Below are 17,056 nucleotides of genomic sequence, written 5' to 3' on the forward strand. Positions count from 1 at the left end.
TAAAGCACAGGGCAAGCAGCAGTGAGTAAATATTTAGGGCTATAATTTTTTGCACAGTGTTTAGTCATATATTAAATGCTTACAATATTCTCTCCCAGAATTCAGCCTATAGGGAAGAATATTCTGCTTTTCTGGAAAGTGCTTGTCCTAGTCTCAGAACAGGTTGGGATTTTTGGGTGCTTATTTACCCTTTATGCAAAGATTGCAATGCTTGCTAGGAGAGGCAGGTGGGGAGGGGCTGTCTGGACCAGTCAGTTACACCCCCAGGTAATGGCTGGAGGTTATAAATGAATAAGTAAAGTCCTGGAATTTGTTCCAACAGTGACTATGTTGTGAATTGGGCACTAAAGCAGGAGCTGTGGGTGCCCATTAATAAGCCCAGCTATGAGAGCTGAGTGCAGGGATGTGCTTGCAGCTGTGCCTCAGCTGTGCACAGGGGGTGGGAGTGCTTCTGGTGCCTCACACTCACTCCTGCTTCCTGTTCTCCTCCTACTTGTGGTGGCCTTTCAAGGAGATTTACTTCCTAAATAAAGAGTGCTGGACAGTAAATGTGAATTGCAGTAATAAAGTAATTTACTCACTCTTGTTCTGTCTGCTATAGACCTTGAATAAGAATGGATGTGCATTTAGAAAGCCTGACTGCTTCCTAAATCCTGAGAATCTGGGATTCTGTTGGATGATAAATACTGCAAATTAGAGCATGCATTTCCTATAAATGTTCAACAGTTTCAGACTGGCCATGATTTGCCTTTATTTTGACTGCTACCAGCCAGGATTGGACAGCACACAGACACTTCTTCCATTTGATCTGCAAACTCAGATGCAACAACTACTTTGTTGGAGGGACAACATGACAACGTCTTTCTCACCCAACAGCTGCCTGAAGGACCCAGCAGTTGCTCCTGGATGCAGTGGAAGGTTGGATTGCTTCAGCAGCCCTGAACTGCCCCCAGCTCCCCAGCATGGTGATGCTTGGAAGGAAACCCTACAACCAGAGCACACACCCAGCTTCTCCCAGTCATGCTGTCCTGCATAAAGGTATGCTGCTCTTTTACACCCTTGTCACTGCAGTGATGTGGATATGTGATAACCACCCTCTCTGCTCTTCATCTGTTTGTCACCAGCTGGCAGTTGTTGATGATTTATAGGATTAGGTTTCAGAGCTCATTAACCAACATAAGAGCATCTATGTGCTAATTTCATCCTGTCAAATATTATTTGTAATAAACACGCTGGTAATTTCACCCAGTGGGGTTTATTGACTAAAACAGCAATGAGGCAGTGCCCACACACTGCTCTGCTGGGTCTGTCATTAGTGAGCAGGCTGGGTGGCACAGCCCCATGTGCTCCTGGAACCCTGCTCAGCATTTGTCGGATGGAGAGCCTGATTCAGCAATCCCTGCTGCTGTCAGTGGAATGGTGACAGAGCTCTTCTTTTCCCTGGTAATTGCAATGTCTTTAAAAGCATCCTCAGAACACAGGCCTGTACATGGGTATTTTCTTTTCACCTGAAAGCTCATGCCAGCATTTGTAGCTTAGGCAACAAATGTTATTTATTTTGAGAGCCTAAGGGACTATCTGTTAGCAAAGCAAGGAAAATAGAAGGATCTGAAGGCACAGTTGGTCCCATGGCTCCTGGCTTTGGGTGCTGGGACCCAAAGTTCCTTTCAGTAATGCTCCACACTTGATCTGAGCTATGGAATGCTTGGAGGTGACGTTCTCAACCTGCCTGATGTTCTTCATGCCACCCAAGCCCACCTCTGGTGTGTGGTTTCTCTTCCTTTCAGGAAGCAAGGCAAGGTTCTTAATCCCACATCCCTGCTTAGAGCAGATGACTATTGACAGGAAAAGCTGCATTAAAACAGTGCTTGTCTTACAGCCAACTCCATGGAGTCAAAATCAGTGAGTGGAAACTCCAGACAGCAATAAGGACAGACCTTGTGAGGCTGGATGCTGAGAGCTTGGGATGGGATTGTATTGTGACAATGGTGACACTTGTGACAACTGTAAAACTAGAAGACAATCCAAATTCTCTGTGATGGGAGTGCTGGGGTCAAGGAAAGAAGGTGGAGCTGGAGAAGGCTGTGCATGCAGGGCCAGGGGTACATGGGGTGCATATGAGCCCCAGGCTGTGCCTGTACAGCCACAGGGGAAGGGTTCTGGAGAGAGCTGTCTCCTCTCCAGGCTGCTGCTGGGGATGTTTGGGGCAGGAGCCACCTCCACCACATCCCACACTCCCACTTTCCCTGGGCACAGAGTGAGGAATGGGCATCAAGCACCAAGGATTTGTTACAGGACTCGCCACTGTTGTGCCAGCCTGGGGTGTTTGTTACAAAGGCAGGCTGGTGGTGCAATATAAACAGCAATAAACCCTGCTGGCATAGCAATTCTGTGGTTAGGCCAATTCCCCATGTTTAGAAAAAAATTATTTCTATGTATTTATTAAAGTCTGTAGCTGCTGTGGTGAGGATTGATAGCACTGGTACCCATGAGATGAACAGATGGTGCTTCTCCTGTGTTTTGTTACTGCTGTCACAGATGGGAGAGCTCCTGCTTGAGGAAAGCCCTGCTTGGCAAGTGCTACCTGCTGGGGGTTGGGATGAGGAGAGCAGCCTGGATGTCAGGTCCTGCAGTCTCCATCCAGGACCCCATGGTCACTGCAAGCCTCCCCAGTGGTCAGGGCAAAGCTGGCTTAAGAGGAAAGTGCCACGAACCTTGTGTGCTTCTCTTTGACACCTCTGGTCTTCCACCCCAGCCCAGGCAGATTTACAGAGTGAGGGAGAGGCTTTCTCAGTGGTGGAAGCTTCTGCAGTGCTTCCTTGCCATGGTGCACCCTCCACCTGCAGGGCAGGGTGTGTGCCACCAGAGCTGTGTGCACAGTGCTGTTCCTCCATCCCAGCAGAGCCCAGAGCTGTGTGAGCTGTGTGCACAGTGCTGTTCCTCCATCCCAGCAGAGCCCAGAGCTGTGTGAGCTGTGTGCACAGTGCTGTTCCTCCATCCCAGCAGGGCCCAGAGCTGTGTGCACAGTGCTGTTCCTCCATCCCAGCAGGGCCCAGAGCTGTGTGCACAGTGCTGTCCATCCATCCCAGCAGGGCCCAGAGCTGTGTGCACAGTGCTGTTCCTCCATCCCAGCAGGGCCCAGAGCTGTGTGCACAGTGCTGTTCCTCCATCCCAGCAGGGCCCAGAGCTGTGTGCACAGTGCTGTCCATCCATCCCAGCAGGGCCCAGAGCTGTGTGCACAGTGCTGTTCCTCCATCCCAGCAGGGCCCAGAGCTGTGTGCACAGCCCTGTCCATCCATCCCAGCAGGGCCCAGAGCTGTGTGCACAGTGCTGTCCATCCATCCCAGCAGAGCCCATGGGACCCAGCCAGGGCAGCCTTGCCTTGCCCCTGCTATTCCTCCTTGGCATCACCACCTACCAGACTTGGCTGCAGTTTCCCAGACATTAACACTGAGGGCACATCTATCCTGAAATTATCTGCCCTGAGCCCTTAATTTGCAAGCCAGGCAGGCTGAGCTTTTGTACTGCAGAGGCACATGTGGCTTTCACCTGAGCAGACTTGTTGTAGAGTAGCCAGAGCTGCTGGGGATTGCATTGGGAAGGAAGTTTTGTGAAGTTTTTTACAGGTTCCTCTCCATTCTGCTCCCTGAGCAGCTCTATAAGCTTTGTTTGGCACATCATAAAAGCTCTTGGGTGCTTTGGCAGCCAGTTGTCTTGTCCCAGTGGCCAGGCCTGCAGCAGCAGCTCCCAGCTTAGCCCCTGTGCTGGCTGGGGGCATCTCCTCACTGGAGCTGTCACTGCCAGAAAAATGCTTCAGCAGCTGCAGTCTGACTCCAACTGCTCTTAAAATCCCATTTACAGGATTTCCTCTCTGCTTTGCAGGGAGACAGTCCTGAGCAATGTGCTTAGCTGTTTGACAGGCTCTGCTGGCAGCTTCAGCAGTGAAACATGGCTGGAAAAGGGCAGGATGGCCCGTGACCCTAAAATGTTCTTGCTCCTCTGTGCTTGCCATTGATTCTGCTGCTCAATTTCCCAGCAAGACTAAGTCTAAATCATTTATAGGTAGGCATCTTTCCTGCTCTGAAAAGCTTCTTAATAGATTTGTAACTTGAAGGAACATTTTCCATTCTTTTAATCATAGAAAAATGTTCTAGAGATGATCATCAATATCAGCATTTCTCCAAAGGTCACAAGCCTAAAACTGTTCAGGATTTATTTTTATTTTTACTTAATATATAATTTGAATGCAGAAGCAAAATAATGATAATGAAATTCAGAAGAATTTAAGCAAAATGACTTTGTTTCTATAGAAGCCTGTTAATGAGCAGAGTATTGATATTCACTTTAGGAGTGGGCCTTGGAAAGTTCAGTAATAGGATTTCTATTTTAACTCTACTGCTTTGAAGCTTAATTTGCCTCTGCAGCATGTTCAGCTTTGAGGTGAACAAGCAGTAAAGAGGTTGTTCTTTGCTGGGAAATGCTTCTGATATTTCTGCATGGTGACAGGGGGACACCCAAGATCCTCAAGGGAACACTGTCCCTGCCCTAACACCCAAACTCCTGAGTGCCCTGCTCCAAGCTGGCCATGCAGGTGCTCAGGGTGCTCACCTGGCTCAGTTACAGCTTGCCAGCTCTGTACCACCTTGGACCCATAGGCTCCTATTTTCACAGATTATTTCATAGCTGAATGGAAGGGTATTTATTTCCAGGACTGTCTCTCTTTTCTGGAAAGGTTCACCAACCATTTTTAATCAAAGCCCTGGCTGCCCCTGCATCACCCCCAGCAGTTCCTGCTCTCTGCCCAGCTGTGTGTGTGCCACTCTGTGGGCACTGAGCCCAGACACAAAGTGACACCCACTGCCCAAAGCAGTGACCTACAGCCAGCTGTGCCAGGGGCTGTGCCGGGGGAACCAATCTGGGTGTGGTGCCAGGGGAACCCATCTGGCTGTGGTGCCAGGGGATCAGTCTGGGTGTGGTGCCAGGGGGATCCACATGGGTGTTGGGCCAGGTGGAACCAATCATGGTGTGGTGCCAGGGGATCCATCTGGGTGTGGTGCCCAATCTGGGTCTGATGCCAGGGGAACCAACCTGGCTGTGTTGCCAGTGCCCCCACAGTGGCCAGAGGGGGATGTGAGCCCCAAGCTGCAGTGCCCACTCCTGCCTTCTCCTGTCTCCCAAAGGTCCCCACCACTTCACCAAGGCAATTTAAAGAATGACACTCAGATGATTCTCAGTACCATCTGCCTAAACAGTGCTTTTTCTAGAAAGTCAATTAAGGTACAGTGCTTCTTTGCTGACAATGATGACTGCACTCTGATGAGAAATGCACTTGATAATTTAATAGGCATTTTGTCTTTTTCCTAACAAGATGTGTTGATTTCTGAGAGGTCTGTTATTCACTAAGAGAGGAAAATATATGAACTGAAGTAAAACATAGAATATTTATTAAGGTGAAGGATGTTTAATCTCTCTGAGCTAAAAATAAAACTTGTGAGCTATTCAGACTATTGGCATTTCCTAAATTTCTTTATCATTCAGATGTTGGGACAGTGGGTGGGGAAAATGGAAGCTCTTTAAATTAAAAAGAATTGTTCAGAAATAATGGAAATAATAATGTTTTGACTTTTGAAGTAAAAAAAAGAATAATTTCAAGGTCAAAGTCAAAATGTTGAATAATTTTTTTAGGGCTCCTGTTTGAATGAATCAGTCCCAATCTGCAGGAGGATTCTTGACATTTCAGTTCACAGAAGTTTCTGATTGTCTTTGGTGCTGGATTATGGAACATTTTCCGAGTCTCAAATGCAATATGATTGGAAAACTCTTTTCCACTCAGCCCTGGTAAAACCTCCAAGGAAGGGGGTGAAGACACAGGCTCCCTGCCAGAGCACAGGAGCTTTGCTAAACCAGCATCTCCATATTCTTTCTCTTAGAAAATGCTTTTTCCACCACTCCAAATAGTGGAGGGCTCGATGGAAGAGCAGGAGACGCAGTGACACTGTCCCATGCTGGCTGGAAACCCTGTGGTGCCTCTGGGGCACAGAAGGTCTGAATTTAAATCTCCCTCTGGTTTGGATCTGCTTCAAAAAAATACCTGAAAGCACTGCCCTCCCCAGGGCCTCTCTGCTCAGCACTTGCAGGCAAACTCATGGAAGAATTTGACTTTATCAGTGATTTATGCCTTGGAATGGAGACTGGCAGCAGGTGAGTGTGGGGCAGAGTGTGGGTGAGCTGTGGGGAGAGGGAGAGGCTGGGAATGAGCCACACCAGGAACTGACCAAGGCAGGGCCATGGCAGCAACCAAAAGAACAGGCAGGGTGAAGAAAGCCACAGGTTTTCATCTGGCAAATCCTTGTTTTGCCTCATCCTGTTTTCCTAAAAAAGTTGAATATGGAAAGTAGCATGTCATCTAGATGGGGCCACACTTTTCTATTTACTGTAAACGCACCTGTGCAGCTGGTAGTCAGTCCCAGCATGGCTGCAGGGCTGGAGCCACCTTGGTTTGGTGCCTGATACCAGAAATGAACTGAAATCCTGCAGAAAGCAAGCAGCCTGTCATTGCCCTGCCACAGCTGGGGCTGCAGGTCTGAGACTGGCACAGGGTGCCTGCAAGCAGCCCCTGCTCACCAGGTGATGCAGCATCTGCAGGGGCCAGCAGAGGAGATGAACAGCTCTGCTACCTTGTGGGGAATGCTTCAGCAAAGCCAGAACACACTACCTGAAACTGAGCTTCCACCCCAGGAACAGGTCACACAAACTGGTATAAGCTTTAGGGTTTATAAACTTTATAAGGTTTTATAGGTTTTATTATTTTTTATTAAATTGTATAATATTATATAACTATATGACATTAATTATACAGTTATATTATTATATAAAATATATATTATATATATTATATATAATATATAACACATAATATATAAAATTATATCTATCATATATAAAATTATATAAATAATATATAATGTTATATATTACATAATATGTTATCATACATTATATTATTACTATATAATTATATATATAATGATATATAATATATAATATTAATATATAATATTAATATATAATATATACTATACTATACATAATACTATACATATTATGTTATGTTGTGTTGTGTTCTATAATATTATATTATATTAATTATTTCTTATTCTTTATTATTTATAAGGTTTTAAGAGTTTTATTAGGTTTCATAAACTTTAGGGATCTCCACTGTATGTGGTCCAGGCTCCCCCAGCACAGCTGGAGCCCTGTCAGTGCCTGCACAGGCACCACCATGGGCACCATCCCAGCACCAGGAGCCCTTCCTGGTGAGCCTCTCATCCAGATGTCCCAGGACATGAGCACAGTGTCCCACACTGGTCTGCTCCTCTTTCTGCCCTTCCCTGCCTTATGAGCTGTTTTTCTTGTGTCTCCTTGAATCTTCTCTAAGCCCCATTTGCACTAGAAATCTGTTATTCATGCTTAACCAAGCAATACTGTGCTAGGATTGCCACATTTTCCCTTGGACCAAGCACATGCAGAGAGAAGAGAGATAAAAATCACACACAGCTGTTCTGCAGAAATGGGCTTAATTTGCCCTTTGTTGTTGAAGAAGGTTTGGGGCATTCTGACATTTTATAGACTTGACTAATGACTCATCTCCGGTTACTCTCAAGTCTGGAATCTTGTCTCTCTGCAGCTCCAGGGAAGCCTGAAAGATCAACCTCTTATCTCAGGGGCTGAGTTCAAGGTGTCCCAGGATGGAAACCTACTTGTCTCAGAGCTGCTCCTGGACATCTCCTGCTGGGCCCATTGCTCTGTTTTCCCTTGCCAGGAGGTGTTCCTGGCAGAAAGGGAATTCCCTGGCAGAAGGATTATTGGGCTGGGAAAGGCCCAGTAATCCAACTGGCTGTGGCACAGTCAGTAAAAGACAGAGCACACTTCATAAAGGACACCAGCCTTAAGATGCTTTCAGGTAACTCGAGACCAATGTAAGGTTTTTGTAGCAGTTAATAATGCGATATAGGCTCCTTAGAGGTTTCCTGGTCTCTATATTCTTGAAGTTATAGTGCTTCCTACTGAGTTGGAAGCTCTGAATATAATGTTCTGAGACTAAACTCTGATGTTTTTTGAAAGTGTGTTTATGTAAATGCCAGAGAGAGGAACAGAGATTAAAAGTGCTGAGATTATGCCTGCAGCAAGAGCAAACAGGCGGATTTCATTTTTAGGACACTGAAGAAATGCAAAGTGGCCATCTGCCAAAGGTTCCTGTGAGCTCTCAAACAGTACTGTGAGGTAAAACAATATTGTAATTTAACCAGAGGGTGACTAATGCTGCTTCTGGCAGCTGCACAGGGGCTGGAAATATTTGCACAGCCTACACCTATGGATCTTCTCAGGATCCTGTTGGCAGTGATGCTGTGGGAGGGTCAGCTCCTGGTTCCTGGGCAGGGACCCAACTGTTGTGTTCTGGGGCTTCAGGATCAATGTTATTCTGGTATTGACAGACATTCCTCACCTGAACAACACCCAACAGAAGCCCCTGGAACCATCCCAAGTACCCTTTAATTGGAATGTATTATTTGTTTTTTAAAAAACCCAGTGTGTTAAATTACTGCAGTGGTTCAGGCAAGGACTGAATGAAATGGAGCTTCTTCTTTTGATTAAAAGGTGTAAATTAGTTTTGGAACAGGCTTGAATCTTGTGGCTGGATGAGACAAAACTCTCAACCACTTTGCTGGTGTGTGCCACAGGACTGGTTGGCACCACAGGGCTTTGTGCTGAGCTTGCATGACATGCCTAATCTGCATTTTATATGGAAAATCCTCTCCCTGCCCCTGCCCTCCCTACCTGGGAAATTGCATCTCTGAGTTTAGATAAAGGCTGTAATTCCTGTGTTTCCAAAAGGCCCTCCTGAAACATGAGCAGCATTCAAACAGTGCTTTGAGCCATCCCGTCCCAGGGCACAGCCACAGCTCAAGGCCAACCTCACAGCATTGTAATTCCAAGTGATTGGAATTTATGGTGGCTAATCTGTCACAGAGCATATGTGGGAGCAGTGTTCAGCTGATCAAGAGCATCAGCTGATAACTGCTGGTGCCTCTGCTGTGTGATCTACAGCCTGATTCTGAGTGGAAGGTGTTTAGCCTGTGGCAGCTTATGAGACTAGAAAGAAGTAATAAAACCCAGTGTAGATTTAGGAGGAAAAGATAAAAGTTATTGAAAAGCAATTATCGAAAAGCAGCTGATGAAATGGTTGAGGTGTTACAGCACCAGCAGCAGTAATCAAGAGCCCTGCTGAATTGTTGGGCTGCTGCTCCATTCCAGATCTGGATGGAAGCAGATGTTGAATGAAGGTGCCCAGCTCAGGGTAGCAAAAATACAGGCAAATGAGGAGATAAAATAGCAGCCCTTTAAAAGTGATCCTGTTCAAGAGAACCACAAGGGATTTCCAAGGCAATTTTTTGCAGAATTTAATTAAAGTGCTTTGAAATTTCTGGGAAGTGAGAAATTGCTTGGCAGGATTGTTGGATTTTGGCCATGAAGGCTGAAGAGTGAGCCCTCACTGGTGGCCAGGCAGTGGAAATGTGTTTGGCTAGGTCTCATTTGGAAAGTCTGAGGATTGCCATCAGCAATGTGGGCATCCCAGGCATGGAGGGATGGTAGGAGGAAGGGATCAGCAGCCAGGCATAGACAGGCTTGGCTTGGTGCTGAGGAGCATTCCTCTTTCTCACCCTGCTCACGTGTAAGGTGCTTTGACTCATCTCAAAAATGTTCTGGAAATCATGTTAGCAATCTAAGCTCTGTCTGTGGGGAAGTATCAATGAGTTTATGCACTTTACTAATCAGTTTATGCACTTTTCCTCCAGCCTGCCATGATGCTGTGTAGGTCCCATTTCTGCTGCTGGGGCTGCCTGAGGGTTTGGACTCGGTGCTTCCCCAGCCACAGTCAGTGAGGACAGGGCACAGGGACCTTCCCACCCCTCTGTCACTGCGTGCTGCTGTCAGGTCCCTGAGCAGGTGTCTCCTAGGTCAGGCTGCAGTTCACCCAGAGATTCATTCACCAATGGCCCTTGCAGTGCCAGCCTCAGGATGAGAGTCATCCCCACCTTCAGGCAATGAGTCCAGCAGATTTTGCCATCACTGCTCACTGTGTCCCATTGAGGAGTACTGGGGAAGCTTTGCTTTAGAGAGAGGAAATGTGCTGATGAATTAGGAGCAGTGCCAGGCTCCCAAAAGGACTTGTCCTTTCTTTTTAATAAGGTGTTTTTCCTTGTAACCTCCCCATCATTTCTAATAAGCTCTTGTACTGTCAGAGCCACACTTTGCTTTCTTTCTCATTTTCCATCTCCTTATGAGAAGAGCTTATGGGAGATGAATGTGTCACAGGAGATTCTGCTGAGGATGGCTGACTGTGCAATCAGGTGGGGCTCCCATCTTGCTTTCTTTGGGCTTTTTTGGTTGGGTTTTCCAGAATAATGCTTCTGAAATAGGGAGTAGACCCTGGCACGCATATATGGCCACGGTTCCTTTCCAAAGGGGGCTTGAGGTGGAGGCCAGCAGAGTTGTCATGGTGAGAACAGGTAGCAAAGCAAGGTTTATCCCATAAATTTAATTTTCTATCCCTTCTTGTGCCTACTGGAACTGTACCTGTACTGTTAAGTGGGAACACGGCAGTGCTACCTAGGTGTGATCACATCAATCAATCTTTTTATAGCAAACTTCCTTCAAAAGGCTTAAGTGTGATATCAAAACAATTCATCTTTCAATTTGATCTGAATGCTTGATCATGCTAAACTGGAAACTCTTGTGCAAACCTTTCCCAAACAGTCCTGTGAAAGGCAGAAATTGCCCAGCAGATTGTCCTTACCATGCCTGCCTTGGAGTGATTTGTTACAGTAAAATGAAAATGTCCAAAAGTAATAAATTAAAAAAGAAACTCTCTTCATCAGAGCAAGGAGAATGTAGTCTGTAATTTATTATGGCAGTGACAAAGAAGTCTGTTGCATGAATCTAACTTTTGGAGCCCGTAGAGATTTTCTACAGCCTCTGCTCTCTTACTTCTTGCAGGGCATTGGACTGGTACAGAGATATTGGCTGTGTCCTCCAGATCCCAATCCCACAGGGACCAACAGGAACTGTGGTTTTGGCTCAGAGAGACAAAAAGCCAACTTATTTTTAGCCATATTTATGGCAGCTGCCTCTGAGTGTCCATGAGTGCTCACCAGTCAGGATGAATCCCAGTTGGGGATTCAAAGCTGGCCTGAGGGAGCCTTTCTGCCCCAGCCCCTTGTTAAAGTGCAAATCTCTCCCAGATTATGAGAGGAACTGTGCAGTCCTTGCAGCAGAGTTGGTGTCACAGTGTGCAGGAGTGTTTTCACTTGCCTGTGGGGTGAGTGTGTTGCAGTCCTGTAACTCATACAGGGTGTTCAAACCAGAGGGGTCTCCTGTGAATTCCTGCTTCCCTGCTCTCAGTGAATGACCAGTCTGACTTAATTAAACTCAGCTAAACCTAACAAGTGTTAGTCAATGATAGTTCCTAAAGCTTTGTCTGGGTAAGTTTATGTATTTTGCAGTTCTAGGAATAGCTCAAATAAAAAATGGAGCTTCTTCAGCCACTATTTTTGCTTCTAAGGGTCTGAAACATATTTTTTGTCCAAAAATAGCAATGGGCTTTATGAGGGACTGCAGTACATTCAAAACAGTTTCTGGTGGCCTTTCAAATGCAATATTCCATCTTGTCTTGGGGTGACTTTATCATGCTGTATCCCCTGTTGTCTCCTTTGTGCTCAGAGGTCCTGAAACTTTAAGCTCAAAGAGGGGGCAGCCAGGGGAATTCCTCAGTGCCAGATTTGTGTTCAGTTCCCACAGACTCCCCTGGTTCTCTCTGAGCTGGGTTGTCTGGCACAGACAGAGGGGGTACATCTTTGCTTTTAGTTAGCTTCTTGTTCTTTAGCTGAGGCAAGAAGCTTCTTTTCCCAGGACTGTGGCTGCTTCGTCTGGAGCTGTTCAGCTTTGCTCTTGTACAGAACACCAGACCATCACTGGGAGCCCCACGCTGCATCCTGGCTCTGGACCTCAGGAGAAGCCCAGCAGCACTCCAAAAGTCCACCAGTTTTCACCACGATGAGGTTTGTTATTATCTAACTTTATTTTTTTTCTTTTTTTTTCTTTTTCTTTTTTTTTTTTTTTTTTTTTTTTTGTTCCTGGGTGCACTCTGGTTGCTAAATAATCCAGTTTTTTTACTTTCCTCCAAGAAATTATTTTCAAAACTGTGGGGGAGAGGCTGCTGAAACCTACCTTTCTTTAGAGGAGACACCCTTTCAGGAAGTTTCCTCCTGATTTGTCTCCAAACCAAGACACTTCTTCTCTCACAGTGCCCCAGGCCTTTTGTAAGCTTGCCAGGCTTTTATCTCCCACTGCTTGGGAAAGCTGCTGTGTCTCCCTGGAAGGGGAAATGAGCTCTGTGCCCCAAACCAGCCTGCCCTGCTCTGTCCTTGCCTGGTCCTCTGTGCCCAAGTCTGCTCCAAGACTCCTCTGTGCCCAAATCTGCCCCAAGACTTCCATGTGCCCAGATCTGCCCCAAATCTCCTCTGTGCCCAAATCTGCTCCAAGACTCCTCTGTGCCCAAATCTGCTCCAAGACTCCTCTGTGCCCAAATCTGCCCCAAGACTCACCTACAGCCAGCTGGGGGCTGAGGCAGCTGCCACAGGGCCCTGGGGGAGATGCTGTTATCAGAAAAGGCACCAAGCCCCACTGTCCCCTCTCACTCCCTGCACATCACCTGCATTTTCTCTGCATCCCCTTGAGGCAAGGGGGAAAAGCCCCTCAATGTCCGGGCTGGATGGGGCCATGCAGCCACCCAGCCATGGGTAACTCACACTCTGGAGTAGAAATAATGCCACCTCCAACCATAAACTGCCCTTGAAATTTTAATTGGGTTGTTACTGAGATGAAATGTGCTTTCTAGTTTTTAATGTGTTTATTAAGTTGGCATATATGATTTATTATATCCTTAATTATTAATTTTCTTGCTCATAAGTGTCTGGATTTTTGTAAATTATGAGATAGGGAAGTGTAATGCTATCACAGGGGAACCTTAAGTGAAATGAAGGGGTTGGCTTTTTAATGCAATTTATATTTATGAGAAACTAATAGAAGATAATTTTATATTATCAAAGTAATATAACTAATCCAAGATGATTTAAGGAATGATGATCAGACAGGTCTGTGAAGTGATGAGAGCAGAAACTGAACAGCTGAAGGATTTAGGTCCTAATTTTGTGAAACACTTTAAAACTCACTTTTGTTGGTAGGGAGGTTGTCCTGCATTAAGTCCTAAGCATGAAGAATGTTACTAAGCATTGCTCAAGACTGCCCAATATTCTGTTTTCTGTGAGGTAGGGTTTGATCTAGGGCAAAATTGAATATGAGATGGATTCAAGCACAATTTTTGCTTGGATTCATTCCCATGAAGCTTCATCTGCTGAGCGTTTGCAGATTATGCATGTCAAGAATGGGGTGAGCAAGGCTGGGTTAAATTGGTTTAATTCAAGTTCATAATTTCTGGTGGATTTTTATACCACTGTGGCTGAAAAGAGAGCTCAAATTGTAACAGAGAGATCAAGTTGCAACAGCAGCAAGTGTCATTCAGCCAAGGAATGAGTATTATACCACTTCAGTAAGTCACAAGCACAGGGTACAATCAACATTCTTATTAATTCAGGTGAGAAGTTCTGAGCTTGCTTGTAGGTGAGCAGTAGTTACTCATGCTCTTCAGAGTTCTTTAGTCAGTGCTGTGTCTGACTGTGAAGTTTCATATTTAAGTAGTTCTGAATTAACAAGTCATTGCAAGTAAATAAAATTAATCCATTTGAATCCCTTGCATTAAATGTTCTTTTAATTCACAGCAATTTAATTGTTTTTTTGGTACAGCATGTGCTGTAAGAGGACAGTAATGCTTTTATTCTGTAATCCTAGTTCAAGATGGAGAAAAGCAACAGTATTTGAATCCCTGTTTCAAACTACTTCCTGACAAATAAGCTTTTCCTGATATAAATGAAGGAATTGTCAGAATCCACTTTTCTCAAATGTCAAGGTCATCTAGATGTTTTTAAATTAGTTCATGCCAAGAGAAACTAATGAACCAGTAAAAAGGCAGATACAGAGGTTTGGCTCTATGAACATGTTGGTTAAATCATCTGAGAGTCCACTAAATATGCTTCTGATTACTTTCTTGACTTTATTTCTTTATACAATTTGAATAAATCTTAGTCACACCTCAGTTTGCTAGGAGATATATCTCCACTTAGCTCTTCTTGGAACCTTTTTTAGTTTTATATTAAGCAAATATAAAGTTCTATAACCAGTATGTGGAATAATGATAGCAGTTATTCTGCAGACACTTTAGCTACATCAATAGAGGTGTAACATAAAACAGGAATACAGGTTAAAGGGGTTTTTTAAGGACTAATCTATTGAGGTGAATGGGTAGTTCTGGTGGACTTTGCAAGTGCTACAGGGTGAAAATTCCCCAAAGATTAATTCCCCAGATGCTGCCACAACTACTAACACTTCCCACCCACATTCTGGAGAAAAGAGGAATAAGGATTCAGTTCCTGGCATCCATGGAAACTCCATCATCTCAGAGCTCAGAGGATCCCAGCAGAGCCAGGCCAGGCAAGGAGCAGGCAGAGTCCCTGCCAGGAGCAGGGTGCTGGGCACACACCAGCAGCGGAAACAATGAGGTCTCTTTCCTCAGCTAGCTCAGTTTTCTGGCTTATTTTTAATTCTGTGTCATCACATTGATGTCTTTTCATGGGTTGTTTTGAATTGCCTCTCACTGGAGAGGTAACAGCAGATTTGTAGAGGCTGCACAACTTGTGCCTGAGGTTTTCCTGGTGACAACTTCAGGACTGGGCTCTTTCCTCTCCTGGTTTATTGCACTGCATTCCTCTCAATTTTCATCTGCGCACCGAAAAATCAAAGGCACTGACTCGTGGAAATGCAAATTTCTTTTCCTCTTCCAATTCCAGCTTCATTCTTTCATAAGAGGGGAACTGAGGTTTTAAGTCAATAGCTTGACTACATCTAATGTGAATTGATGGTAGGTGCAAGAAGCTTAATACAGCATTGCAGCTCCTTCACTTGTGCTGTGAACTCAAGAATATTCCTCAAAAGGAATGTCCCCCAGGCATGGGCTGCTCTGCTGACACCCCAGGAGATGAGCTGCTGCCTTTGCCTGTGAATCACAGCAGCCCCAGAGGTGCCAGGAGGGGAAGAGTCTGGCTGAGGATCAGGAGGTGTGAGAATGGCTAAGTGCAGACCATGAGAACGCTCTTCCACACCCTCAGCAAGGGACACGGCCAGCACCCTCAGCAAGGGACACGGCCAGCACCCTCAGCAAGGGACACGGCCAGCACCCTCAGCAAGGGGACATGGCCAGCACCCTCAGCAAGGGACACGGCCAGCACCCTCAGCAAGGGACACGGCCAGCACCCTCAGCAAGGGGACACGGCCAGCACCCTCAGCAAGGGGACACGGCCAGCACCCTCAGCAAGGGACACGGCCAGCACCCTCAGCAAGGGGACACGGCCAGCACCCTCAGCAAGGGACACGGCCAGCACCCTCAGCAAGGGGACACGGCCAGCACCCTCAGCAAGGGGACACGGCCAGCACCCTCAGCAAGGGACACGGCCAGCACCCTCAGCAAGGGGACACGGCCAGCACCCTCAGCAAGGGGACACGGCCAGCACTGGCCTGAGGGAGCCTCCCCTGCACAGCTCTCAGAAAAGGCAGCTCAGGGGTGCAAAGACAGGAGAAATTTCTCCCTTTCCCCATCCTGTGGTGCCTGGATGTGGCACCAGGGCTGGACCTGGCAGACCTGGCCAGGGCTCCCCAGTAGAGGATTCCAAGTCACTCCAGGAGGTTGTTGGCCACAGAGGGACACCCCCTCCCAGGCACCCCTGTTCCAGCTCCCTCCCTTTCTCAGATCAAAATTCCCACTAACCCTGGACTGCCAGCCCATTCAAAGACTTGCAGAAGGAATGAGTTAAATACACACAAGATCTGACCTCCCAGAGGAGGGCAGATAATTGAGCACTAATTGGAGCAACATTTGAAAAGCCATTATGGATTTTATTTGCAGTTCAGTAACTGCTTAAATGCCTGGCTCTAGGGCAAGGGGGTGATGCTCGTCCTTACTGGGCTGGTAAGGGGCTCTCTGTGGGCAGTTGTGTTTGGGCACTTTCTGGTTGTGTTTCTGAGAGCTGAAGGAGATGCTGGTTCAGTGATAGCCTGGTTTTGTAACACAGACATCTTAAAATCAGGGTTAAGTTGCTGACAGCTTATTTGAACACGATGATCACACATTTATTTCACTCATCACCAACACAACTGGTAAAACCAAAGCAGATAACTAGAGCACAAAATAAAGCAAAGGCATGTACAGTAGGTACTGCTAGAGGAGTAAGTGGATCTCATTCCTAATCACAGAATCATTAAAGTTGGAAAAGATCTTTAAATTCATCAAGTCCAACCATCAGTCTAGCACTAGCACCATGTTCACCACTCAACCATGTCCAAAAGTGCCAAATCCAAATGGTTTTTGAACACTTCCAAGGGTGGTGACATTAAGGTCCCTCAACCCCACGTGATACTGGAGCTGTGGTCTCTCCAGTGTCCTTATCTCTTAGATAAGGTTGGGGGGCAAATCACAGGAAAAAAATCTCAAAACTACAACCTGTTGCCTTCATCTGATCTGTCCTCTCTTGGTGCTCCCCACAGGGCATTTTTGAATTGCCTCATGGTTCAAAGACAGCCAATTATTTAACAGAGAAGCAAAAACATTTCCCTGGTTTAAGTAATTCAATTTTAAGGCAAGTGAAAGAAAGCAGAAAGTTTCACTGTATACCACCAAAAAAATATTGAGCTAAGAGATGCCAAAAAAACCCAAAGAAAAATAATGCAAGGTACAGTTTTATTTATCTATCTAAGGGCAGCAGGGAAATACTGATGTCAGTGATGTTCTGACTACAAAACATGGTGCAGTGTGTGAAGGGTCAGTGAG

General features: G+C 46.0%; 1 long non-coding RNA gene across 1 annotated transcript in view; it reads left to right on the forward strand.

Moving 5' to 3' along the window:
- Positions 1 to 900: 900 nt before the first annotated feature.
- Positions 901 to 17,056, forward strand: part of LOC128945870 (uncharacterized) — a 34,852-nt gene continuing 18,696 nt past the window's right edge. Inside the window, exon 1 of the long non-coding RNA XR_008483898.1 lies at positions 901 to 1,038. This is a non-coding gene — a long non-coding RNA (uncharacterized LOC128945870). The remainder of the gene's footprint in view (positions 1,039 to 17,056) is intronic.

This window comes from Melozone crissalis, unplaced genomic scaffold, assembly GCF_028551555.1.
Source record: "Melozone crissalis strain CALT ecotype California unplaced genomic scaffold, PUWL_Pcris_2 ptg000068l_1, whole genome shotgun sequence".
NCBI lineage: Eukaryota > Metazoa > Chordata > Aves > Passeriformes > Passerellidae > Melozone > Melozone crissalis.